General features: G+C 39.1%; 1 long non-coding RNA gene across 1 annotated transcript; it reads left to right on the top strand.

Annotated features, from left to right (window-relative positions):
- LOC148875548 (uncharacterized) lies at positions 1–9,215 on the top strand. The gene is made up of 2 exons (XR_016112330.1): positions 1–788; positions 8,864–9,215. It is a non-coding gene; the product is annotated as an uncharacterized LOC148875548 (long non-coding RNA).
- Positions 9,216–10,639: the final 1,424 nt, after the last annotated feature.

Below are 10,639 nucleotides of genomic sequence, written 5' to 3'. Positions count from 1 at the left end.
GGCAAAGTAGCTGCTCTACTTTACTCTGTAAACTCTAACCCTCCTGACAGATTCTCCCAGAAGTTCCCCAAAACCCAAAATGCAGATCTCCCTTCCGTTTACGGACCCAAAATGATGACAAGAAGGAGGAGAAGGCGGAAGAACAAAACCTATCTTTCCTAAGCCACCAATTCTACAAGCAAACAAACAGACCCCAGATTTGTTTTTTACCCTTCTTTTTTTTTTTTAATTTTCGTTTTTTATTTTGTTAGATTTCTCTGAGACTGAGTCGTGATCGAGAAGAAAGACAAGAAGGAAAATGTGTTATGTGGGGAAAGCTACAAAGATCTTTATCTTTATAGTTGCAGCTCTAGTTGTGGTCGGACTGGTGTTGGGCTTCGGAGTTTTTCGACATGGACTTCAGAAGAACCACAAATGCGAAGGCGAATCTTGCCGTCCTCCGGTATTCCCCGACCCCAGAAGTCCTCCGGCATTCTCTGACTCCCGCAGTCCTCCGGCATTCTCTGATTCCCGCACTCCTCCGGCATACTCCAACTCCCCCACTCCTCCTGAATATCCCAACTCCCCCAGTCCTCCTGGAGACACAACCTCCCCCAGTCCTCCGAGTCCGGGATACTCCAACTCCCCCAGTCCTCCGAGTCCGGAAAATTCCAACTCCCCCAGTCCTCCGGTCTATCCCAACCCGACTCCGGCGACGACAGCGGTTCCACCTACTTACAGCCCGCCGACTCCGGTAGCAGTCAGTCAAGGTCCCATGCATGCTTAGAAGTTGGTGCAAGCTTCAACAGGTAGTGCTTTTCTACTACCTCATCATTCATCAAAGCGGTTTTCCGTTTATTCTGTTTAAATTTTCCCTTTTCTTATAATTTTGTCCCGTATTACATTTCTGCATTTTCTCCATTTTTTTAATAATTTTCATGGTGTACAGAAGGTGGGCTTCTGGTTTTTTTTTTGAATTTTGCATTGATTTGGAGTTGAGGGGTGTAATTTGGGATACTGGAGTGTCAATTTTCTTTTCTTTTTCTTGTTTACTATTGTTATGTGGATGGAGATTATTGAATTTTAAAATTCATCCTTTGAGAATTACAGTATAGTTGAGCCGGACTTTTCACTAATTGCTACAAGGTAAGCAAGCTTTGGAATCGGGGATGCTGAGATTGCTCTGATCTGTGTGATCTCACATTTTTCTGATTGCGCTCAACCATTGATTATTGTTTGTCACCCTGTTCATTTGTTGGTTCTTTAATTTCTTCTATTAATCAGTAAATTGTCTTAATCACTGGTTCTACTCCCTGAATTGAAATGAACCAATTGTATTGCTTGTAAGAAATTTTGATGTTCTCAATATCATTACTCAAATGTTCTCCGTGGAATCCTGGAATTGCACAATCACAAAAATGACCTTGCATATTTCTTGTCAATGTCATACATTTTTCTTAAGATGACGAAGAAGAAGCAAAGTCGGAAGAATTGATGTCATTTGGTGGAATGTCTTCTTGGGTTGGTATCATTGAGTTGTTATTAAATTTTAGTCATCAACTTTGTTCATCTGGTGGACCCTAGAGTAGTTTTATCATTATTTTGCAACATGAGAGCCAGAAAGGAGAAAAAAAAAGGTGAAATCGCCGGGGCCCTCCCTTCTTGCCCTACTTTTTTCTGAATTTTGATTGTGGTGAAGGGTGGGTGTTTTTGTAACTTAACAGAGGCAGAGGAGTTACTAACTTACTAGAGTGAGTAATGCTCGGGAATTGGGGAGTTGGAGCCTGGCTGGCTGACCGCCTGGGGTAGCTAAACCAGTGAAAATGGTGGGTGAAGGTGAAAGTTGTATCTGGGTAGTGGGTGGGGAGGGGGCGGAGCATTGGAATACAACAGGATAGAGAGAGAGAACTTTTTTGAAAGAAAAGGTGGAATGGAGCAAGAGTGTAGAGAGTGTGACACATACTTGGCCACCTTAATACACTTCCTATTTGCAAAATCACTGGGCATTGGGAGAGACCTTTCTGCAATGGTTCAGAATATTAGAGTCCGTTTGGTTCACACTCAGAATTAGAATCAGAATGATCTATTCCCCAATTTGTTTGGTTCAAACAGGAATTGGGAATGGGAATTGGAATAGTAAGAATATAATTTCATGGTTAAGAGAAGGGCAGGAATTGAGAATGAGAATGGGAATTGAAATCAGTAAGAATATAATTTGAGGGAATGTCATTTCAGCAACACTGGGAATGTGATTTTAATTCCACCTAATCAAATGGTTGAAATCGGAATTGGAATACCAATTCCCAACCCTCGTTCCTGAAAACCAAAGAGGGCATTACGAATCCACCAAGGAATTTGAACTAGTCACTTCCAATCGAGAGTTGAGGACTAAGAGAGAATTTGTATACTTATGTTCAGCTCCAAGCTAATTTGTCATTCCTTTGAGTGGTTTTGGAAGGGTCATAAATGGATGTTCTATTTTAAAAATTCCGCTCACTCAGCCAAGTAATCCTAACAAAATGTGAAGGCAATTTCAATCCTCGGTGAGTGATAAAAGTATTGATACGTATCTATCCCGTACCATATTGTACAATATGGCACAGCTTTTAGGGTCGTGGCATTAATGAATTATTGCGAGTTTGGAACTGATCTAGCTTGTTCTAAAATATTTTCATTTCAGATATTATCAAAATTTGGAATGGGTTGATACAAATTTTCTGCACAATGTATCAGTATTCAGTAACCATCTCCTGTTAGGGGTGCAACTTGGGTGTGCCCAATCCAAATCTAAACTGACCCAGTTACTATTTTACACCAATTAGGCTTAGATCTTTTGTCTTCAAGCTGGGCCTTGGGCCTTTTTTTATTTTTTTGGGTAGAGTCCAGGCCTAGCCCTTCGTAGTTTAAAACCCGGGCTATCCTATTCCAAGTTCTCAACCCAAGCCTAGCTCAACTATATACATACATATTTAGATGCATATTTGCTATATATACATATATGCATGTATATACATGTATATTTATATCAAATTTTAGTGTGGACTGATTGACCAACCTAAGCCCAATTTGAGTGCATAAAACTTCAATGTATTTTGGGCTCAAGTTGCAAAGTTAGGGCTTGACCCTAGGGTCGTGCCGGCTTGGCCCTTAGGCCCAATTTTTGGAGTTGGGCTTAGGTTGAGCTTAAATACAGCCCAACTTGTGTCAAATTGCAACCCTGTTTTTAAGTGTAAAATGGCCTGGCATGGCTTATGCATATCCCTGGGCCAGGTTGGGGTAAGGGTTTGAGGCTCATGGGCTGATATAACTTGTATAAACATACATACATACATACATATATTTATATATATTTCCTGTATGTATGTATATATTTCCTTTATAAAAATTTCATTTGAACCCATAAGATGGCTTGGCCTGCCATAGGCCCATGTGTCGGCATGGGTGGCTAAATTGCAATCATCGAGGGTGGCACCTCCTCTCCACTAAGGATTGGGAATCCCTGAATTTTCTCATCTTTTGAGACAACCATCTTAAAATATATCAAATTTTGGGAGGATTACAAATAGGATCATAGAAATTTTGAGATATTTAAACAATGAGATTATGAGATCAAGGATATTAGAAATTTGGAAGAAATGCAGGGGTATGTTTATATGCAATCCCCATCCCCCCGCCCCGCCCTCGATTTGGGGCAATAATATTTCTCCGTTCTCACCTGACTATCACGAGGCTAGTCGTTGGGGCCTCGTGTGGCACTCGAATGTGACGAGTAAGCCTATGTAACACAAGAAAAGGCAACAAGATGGCACATGAATTAGTCAAAAATGCTACTTGTATTGCAGTAATGGATAGCAAGCACAAGCACACAATTCAGTGTTGAGGGGATCTCGTGCTTAATCTTTACATGCTTATGACTCACTCGACTACCTACCTCCCCTCAAAGAGTACGTTAAGCTTTTGGTGGAGTGACATAAAGATACATCAAAAGGATAAAAAATCATACTAGGTAATTACAAGAATGTCATTGGCAATCCCCAATACATGCATAGCTCGCCCATAACACACACTTGGACACTGGAGTGGCGGCTATAGGCACGACTGGTGACACTTGATGGCATGGCGAAGAGAACACTTGTGACAGTCTCCCCCACTCAATTCAGTCTTCGTCATCGAAGACTAGATTCTGCTCGAGGCTCAAATCTACTGTTGATGAAGGAGGGTTCTTCAACTGCTCCATGAACTTTGTCTCTTCCAAAACTCGAGCATGATGATGGGTGAAAGTCTTTAGGGTGTTCTTGATGGTGGGAAAACATATGGCTAGTCCCTACGTTAAGTCCTTGCTTGGCTACTTCAAGGTAGGATTTTGGATGTTTTGCTTTGGTGTAAGGAAGGTTTGTGGTCAGGGCTAAGTTAAAATGAAGGTTTGGAATTTTTGGGTATAGTTCCCCCTGATGATTTTTTTCTCAAGGGTTGTTCCTCACAAGGCTCCTATGAGGGTTGGTTCGATCATTGTGGTGGCGGACAGGGTACCTAAGTGGATTGGGTGGTACTCGCTCTCCCCGATGATGGTCATAGTGGAACTAGTTGTGGCTGGAGACAACCTTGGGTCTTCCAGGAGTCTTTTGTGTTGTTGGCTCGTGGCGCTGACGTTGGTGTTGTTGTTGATGTTGATGCTGGCGCTGATGTTGGAATGGCTTTGGGGGAGACTTTTTCCTGGTGATGACTTCTCAACCCATCCCAATGCTGATGTGAGATGATTGAGGCGGGGTCTTCCTTGTAGCCACGACACTAGTTTTGTGGGTATTTGCTTCTTGATAGTATTGCAAAGCCGAAAGTTGCTTCCTATGTACCTTCAAGGCTGTTGTCACTGGAACCATGCAAGGAGAACATTCATCCAAGATGAGCAGACTGTCTATGTGTGGCATGAGAGCTGATTCCGCCTGTGCGAGAAACTCCATTCCCAAGACAACCTGAAAATTATCCAAGGGTACTATAGATAGATTGATGGGTCCTTTCCATGACCCAACTTGGAGATCTACCCCACGAGCCATGCCTTCTACTGCTTTGGCCCCTGAGTTGACAGCCTTGATCCACCCTGTCTGTTTGGTGGTGGTTAAGCCGAGGCGCTTTGCCTCTGCAAGCAAGATGAAATTATGGGTGGCCCCAATGTCCACCAAGGCTTGGGTTGGCCTCCTATCGAGGGTGATGTCTACATATTTCAGCCCCTTGTGGACTTTGGTGGGCCACTTGGATGTGGCCTATTTCTTAACCATGGCGTTGATGAGTTGGAGGGCGCCTACTCTTAGTGCCGTTGTAGGTTTCTCCTCATCGCTCTCTTCACTGTCGCTGAGTTTGGCAATGAGGGTAGTGAGTTTCTTCTGTGTTGGACAGTCACTTGTCCAATGATTCCCATTACAAAGGTAACAAGGCGCAGGTGGAGTAGTTAGTCTCCTAGTGAACCGGTGGCCCTGATAGCTTGTGGCTCCTTGTGGCTTTTTCCCTTGTTGGTAATTGTTGGGCTTGTTAGTGGGCACTGGTTTCTCCTGTGTAGAGGTTGATTCTGATCTCCCCCACTCAAGCTATTGGTACGTGGGCTATGTGGTTGGTGGTCTTCCTCTTTTGACTTCCTTAAATCAACTAGTTACTCGGCCACCGCCGTGGTTGTTGCTAAGTCCTTCAACCCACGCCGTTGTAGTTCGAGTTCCGCCCATGGTTTGAGACCATCCATGAAATTGAATAAAAGGTCTTTGTCAGACATGCCAGAGATTTCAAGGGTCAGGGCTGAGAACTCTTGGACATAGTCATGCAATGAGTCTTGGTGCTTCAAGTTCTTCAACTTTCTTCATGCCAAGTACTCAACATTTTCGGGGAGGAACTGTCGCTTGATCTTTCTCTTGAAATCGGCCCAGGTGTTGAGGGTCCGAGTGCCACCTTCAATGTCCTTGCAACATCTACGCCACCATAACATTGCAATATCATTTAAATACATGGCAGATGTATGTACCTGAGTTTGGTCATCATGGATGCCAGTCCCATGGAAGTACTGATCAAGTTGCCACAAGAAGTTTTCAAGCTCCCAAGCGTCGCGAGCATTGGAATATGGAGTTGATTGGCGCACCTTGATGTGGGCGGATGGAGCAGATGAAGGGCCAGTGGAATTGGCCATAGCTCTTTTCATGATTGTCGACTCGGCCCTCATCTCATTCAATTGTGCCTAGAAGCTGTCCATCATGCATTGAAAGCTGCTTTGGAAAGAGTTGGCTTGTGACTGCTGCAAAGTGTTAGGGCCATCTCGGAGGGCTCTGTTAAAGCGGCTTTCCAACTCCACCACAGCATTCTCTACCGTCTCCATGTTGAGACGGAGTTCGTCGACCTGATCTCGAGTCTCACCTACTATTGCCTCACAGCATAGAATGCACATGTCCATGCTAACTAGTTGGTCGACAGATTTGTCATGCTTGTTAGATTTAGCTGTGTGGCCCTTTTAGGCTTGTGTCTTGGCAGGATCATCGAGTGGAGCCTCATGGGTGTCGTGGGCTTGGTGCAGCCCGTGTAGTGTGTCATGGCAATGTCACGGTTGTTCTGCATTGTGCTGAAGTAAGGGCGAAGATAGGGTCCAATGTGTGTGTAAGAGCTCCGGTTTTGATACCAATTGTCACGGGGCTAGTCGCTGGGGCCCCGTGCAACACTCGAATGTGACAAATAAGCCTATGTAACAAGCAACAATACAAGAAAAAGCAACAAAATGGCACATGGATTAGTCAAAAAAGCTACTTGTATTGTAGTAATGGATGGCAAGCACAAGCACACAGTTCAGTGTCGAGGGGATCTTGTGCTTAACCTTTACATGCTTATGACTCATTTGACTAACTACCTCCCCTCAAAGAGTACATTAAGCTTTTGGGAGAGTGACATAAAGATACATCAAAATGATGAAAAATCATACCAGGTAATTAAAAAAATGCTATTGGCAATCTCCCATACAAAAGTGCATGCATGGCCCACCCTTGACACACACTTGAACACTGGAGTGGCGGAAAAAAACTTGTGACATGATGGCATTTAAGATCAACGAAAATCTGCATAATTCAGGGCGAGGCCTTAGTCTTCTGGGAAAAATTTTCCATCCTTACGTGCACCCTATTCTCTCTCCATCCCTTAATCCTCTTATCCATGTCAATGCTAGAGTCTCTATAATTTACATTTATATATGTCGTAAAAAATTTGATGTGATTGTACAGTCCATTTGTAAGTTGAAACGGGTACAAGAAAATTTGCACGGTTAGACTTTGGTTAATTTATTTCCTTACAAAAAAAAGATTAGTATTAATTTAAAAAAAAAATGGGAGGAAGAGGTGCTTGGAAAATCCTAACATTGGGACTAGACTAACATGATAGACCCATGCCATTAAAATAATAGTAGGCCATGGAGGTAACATCAACGTTTAAATTATCAGAAATGTAGAGTGTATGGAAAAAACGATTTTAAGAGACATTAGGATATACATAGATATAGACAAAAAATCAAGATAGGCATAACTATGATAGGAAACTCAAATAAATCCTAAAAAGTATATTAATAACAATAAGTGCAAGTTATATATGACCAATATAGGTTATTTAAACATAAAAAACTATAGGTTATTTAAAATGTGAGATGTTGGGACACAATCGGTAATTTTTGAAAAATGATAGAAGAACTAAGGGTCCATTTTGGTTTATGATCAGGACTGGAATTGAAATTGGTTCAAACAGGAATTAGAATAGGATTTCAATTGTTATTGTTTGGTTCATTTGGAGTTGGAATTGAAATCAACTGAAAATTTTCAATTATGTATTAGTTTATTTATATTTTATTAGTATTGTTTTATTATTTTATTATTTTTGCTATATTATTATTTAATTAGTACTTTATTATTGTTTTATTAGAATAATTAACATCTTAGTATTTATTATTAATTTGCGAACATATTATTCTTGATGGACTATGTAATGGGAATCCCATTTCAAATGGGGAGCCTAGAATAGACATTCCCCCATATGGGTTAGGGTTAAACCTTAACCCTAAATGTTTGGGTTAGGGTTGACCCACATGTCAATTTGGGCCATCCCTAAAAATAATTGGAATTAAAAAAATAAATAAAGAAAAATTATATGAAAAATTCTAAATTTATCCTTTAAATTTCAAAAATAAAATAAAAAAAATTAAACATTTAACAATTCAAAGAACAGTAAGATTCCGCTTGGGAAGAGTGCGAAACCCGGTTCGAGGGAAATATGCACCCCAAATCAGTTTTCTCCTTGTTTGGTAAAGTGGTGAATGTACCTCGAAAATTGAGGGAATATGCAATCTTATTAGTATTTCCCTCGATTTTGGGGTGTAAATGCACATTGAGAAAAAGGAAGCAAACCTGTGTTTGAGCTTTCCATCGATGGAAAGAGAAGACTGATTTGCTCTCTTTGTCACATCTTCTTGTCGAGGAACACCACAGAAATTGTTGCTTCTCACCAACGGCTACCTATCATCTCCTCGGCCTCCGACAATGGAAATGGAAAACTTGAACTGCTATTTTGAGCTCCAATGGCTACCTAACATCTCAGGTATGTATATCTGTCCTCCCCATGGAGATCCACTGGGATGGCAAGACCAAAGATCTCCGAACATCATCATATTTCATAGTATTTGGGGTATTTGGTCTTGCATTATTCACCAATGATTGTTCTTGTGTTGTTCTTGCCATATTTCACAATATTTGGGGATTTTTTCTACTTTCCCCTTGGTTCCCACATGTATTTGGGAAAAAAGTTCTATGATTACAAATCTGAATATATGTTTAGTGATAATAATGTTTTTGTAATTTTTTTTTTTTTGTGTGTTTTGCAGGCAACAGGGCTTGACAAAGGCCAGATATCACTTGCTCTCACTCGTTCTTCTAACTAGTAAACCATTAATTCTTGATACTCGAATGTCAGATATCAAGGCATGATGGTCGGATCCTTTCTCTGGGTTTGCAACGTAAAAAACTCTTGAACACTAGCAAATTTGCGTTCTCAGTTTACTTTCTTCCAGCCAAACAACCATGGGTGCAAATGACCATAAAATCGGCTTGACTCTTGCATTTACCTTAATCATGTTTATTTGCATTTACCCTCTTCCCAAACAGAGCATAAAGACTAAATAGTAAGGATTAAAGAGTGGAAACTTTTAACATTATATAAATAGTATCAATTAGACATGATAATCGAGTCAGATGCAAGGTTTAAAATTTCGATAGGATACACCCGATACGGGGGCGTATCGTATCGTATCTTTGAAAAACAGATATAGGATACACATGAAAATCGTATCATATCTTTTTTCATGCATATTGGACCCGTACCAGGGCATATCGCAGGCGTACCAGGGGTGTATCAACAAAAAAGATATGGAAAAGTATGGACATGCCTAATGTAGATTTCTGATTCCCACTACAAAGCTATAAACATTCAGAAGGTCCAAAAACCTCACTCTATGCACCCATACGTGCCCGTGAATTGGCATCAATTCCGAACTGGCACCTACCCCAAATGTACTTTGAGCCTACAAATTCTGATCCTAGGATTATCGGTCATTCTCTCAAAAAGATATGACTAAAACTGAAAAAATAATAATAATAAAAGCTTCTTTTCCCTTAAATAAGCCTTCTTTCAACCCCCCTCCCCCCTCAAATGACTCTAAAACTCCAAACTTCATTCGTAGAGTGCTACATTTGCAAATATTTGCAAGAAACAAGTATGAATCGTTAATTTTTTTGAAGATTTTTCAATTTTTGAAAAAATATGGCAAAAGTAGGTTTTTTTTTCAAATTTTTTATAATATCTTGTGATTTCTTTTTTTTTCTTGCATGTACAAATTTACGCTGACCTACATTTCTTACATTCAAAAACACAATTTTTTTTTTTGTGTTATCAATAGATTTATGGAAATTTCATGAAGATATTTGGGGAAAATATAAATTAACAAAAAATTTGAAAATGCAATTTTTTCTCTGAGTATAAAAACTAAATATGTTTTAGATCTATGGATTTATCTATTATATCCATAGAACAATTGAAATTTCTTTTTTAATATTTTTTGATTTTTTATATTTTTAGAATTAAAAATAAATAATAATTAATTATATTTTATCATGTGATCACAAAAATTGAATATATTATAATTCTAAGAATGATCTATCATATCCACATACCAATTGGAATTTCTTCTTTAATAATTTTTTATTTTTATATTTTTAAAATTAAAAATAAATAAATAAATAATTATATTTTATCATTTGATCACAATGATTGAATATATTATAATTTTATGGATGATCTATCGTATCCACAAAGCAATTGAAATTTATTCTTTAATAACTATTTTTTGAATATATTATATAATAATTATTTAAGTAATAAATAATTATTAATTATATTTTCACTTAGAAGTTGTGCCAATGCATGTTTTCTGGTTGGACAGGAAAGTTGGGTTTTTTTTCCATCCCATAAAACATTAAAACTTAAGAATTATAATTTGTAAATTATCATTAATCATAGGATTTTTAATGAAATTATAATTAACTACAATATATTTCTTCACAAAACCATTAAAATATATAAATTTAATGTCTATACACCTCAT

The sequence above is a fragment of the Nelumbo lutea genome, chromosome 1 (assembly GCF_056320005.1).
Source record: "Nelumbo lutea isolate HS-2025 chromosome 1, American lotus-T2T, whole genome shotgun sequence".
NCBI lineage: Eukaryota > Viridiplantae > Streptophyta > Magnoliopsida > Proteales > Nelumbonaceae > Nelumbo > Nelumbo lutea.
This window is presented reverse-complemented; position numbering and strand designations above follow the sequence as displayed.